Source organism: Triticum aestivum, chromosome 6A, assembly GCF_018294505.1.
Source record: "Triticum aestivum cultivar Chinese Spring chromosome 6A, IWGSC CS RefSeq v2.1, whole genome shotgun sequence".
Lineage (NCBI taxonomy): Eukaryota > Viridiplantae > Streptophyta > Magnoliopsida > Poales > Poaceae > Triticum > Triticum aestivum.
The window spans coordinates 97,789,444-97,790,905 of record NC_057809.1 but is presented as its reverse complement, the minus strand read 5'-3'; positions in this window follow the sequence as shown (position 1 = coordinate 97,790,905).

Sequence of the window (1,462 nt, the reverse complement as noted above, 5' to 3'; positions counted from 1 at the left end):
TCGCCTCGCCGGCGAGCACACACACATACATTTTTTTAGTTTTTTAGTTATAGAAATAGTTATAAAAATGTTAGAAATTTTTCTTTTTTTAGTTATAGAAATAGTTAGTTATATAGCATTGTTAGAAATGTTATAGAAATGTTAGAATTGTTAGAAATTTTTCTGTTTTTTAGTTATAGAAATAGTTGTTAAAAATTTAGAAATTTTTCTTTTTTTTAGTTCTAGAAATATTAGAAATGTTATACAAATGTTAGTTATATATATAGAAATGTTATAATTTTTTTTCTGTTTTTTAGTTATAGAAATATTAGAAATGTTATAGAAATGTTAGTTATATAGCATTGTTAGAAATGTTATAGGAATGTTAGTTTTATAGAAATGTTAGAAATTTTAGTTATCAAAATCCAATCATTAAAAAATGTTACTTTTTGCGGGCGTATAGCTAGTATTTGTTCTCGACGATGCCCGGCCCGCATCCTCGCCGTCGACCCGTCCATGACGACGTCCGGCTGACCCATGTCCGGGACTGGGCTCCGCCGGGCTGGCACTGGGAGGTGCTGCCTGGAGGGGGCGCGCCGCTTGATGAGGAACCCGGCCCCGGGTCCCGTCGTCGACCCTGATCTCGTTTGGTGGTGTTCGCGTGGGCCAGTTTCGGGGCGGAGGGAGCCGGCCCCACCGGAGGTGGTACGTCGCCGTGTCAGGGAGGAGGACGAGCATGTCCATCGCTACATGGTTGCGTTAGAGGGCGGCAGGTTCTCCAATACCTGGCAGTTTCTTCAGGGATCTCACTTCAGTTATGATCCTGTGAGGGTTCCTTCTCTTTGGGTGTCCACCACCCGCACCGCAGGAACCGCGAGTGTCCTAGATTCTTCTGTAGTATTTGATCTTTATTAGCTACCTAGCTAGTGATGTATTCGATATATAATATTTGAGAATGTATTCGAGATTATATATTATTCGAGACGATGTATTCGAGATTATATCTATTATTCGAGACGATGTATTCGAGATTATATCTATTATTCGAGACGATGTATTCTAGATTATATCTATTTTTTGAGACGATGTAATTTGAATACTAAATTTTTTTATATTTCTTTTGGATTAGTTAAACAAAACCTATGGCAGACAATACCGGCAGAGAGGGAGAAGAGGCGCTATTCGATATCATATGCAATCCTCGTGGGCCAGATGATGATCAGAATGAAGAAGATTATGACGGCTCCGAATATCTAAACAACACCGGGGAGGGTGATATGATATTCGATCGTGACGACCGAATTGATGAAGTCATGAACTATGAACATGATGAAGAAAATGTTGATCTTGAAACAACAAAGACCGGCGAGATATATATATTTATATAAGCAGGCATCTGGTGATCATCACATGTTTTAAATGACTTTAAGATATATTAATGAATCGATCTTTCTTCTTTCGGCCATCCGGATCGAGAAAATCT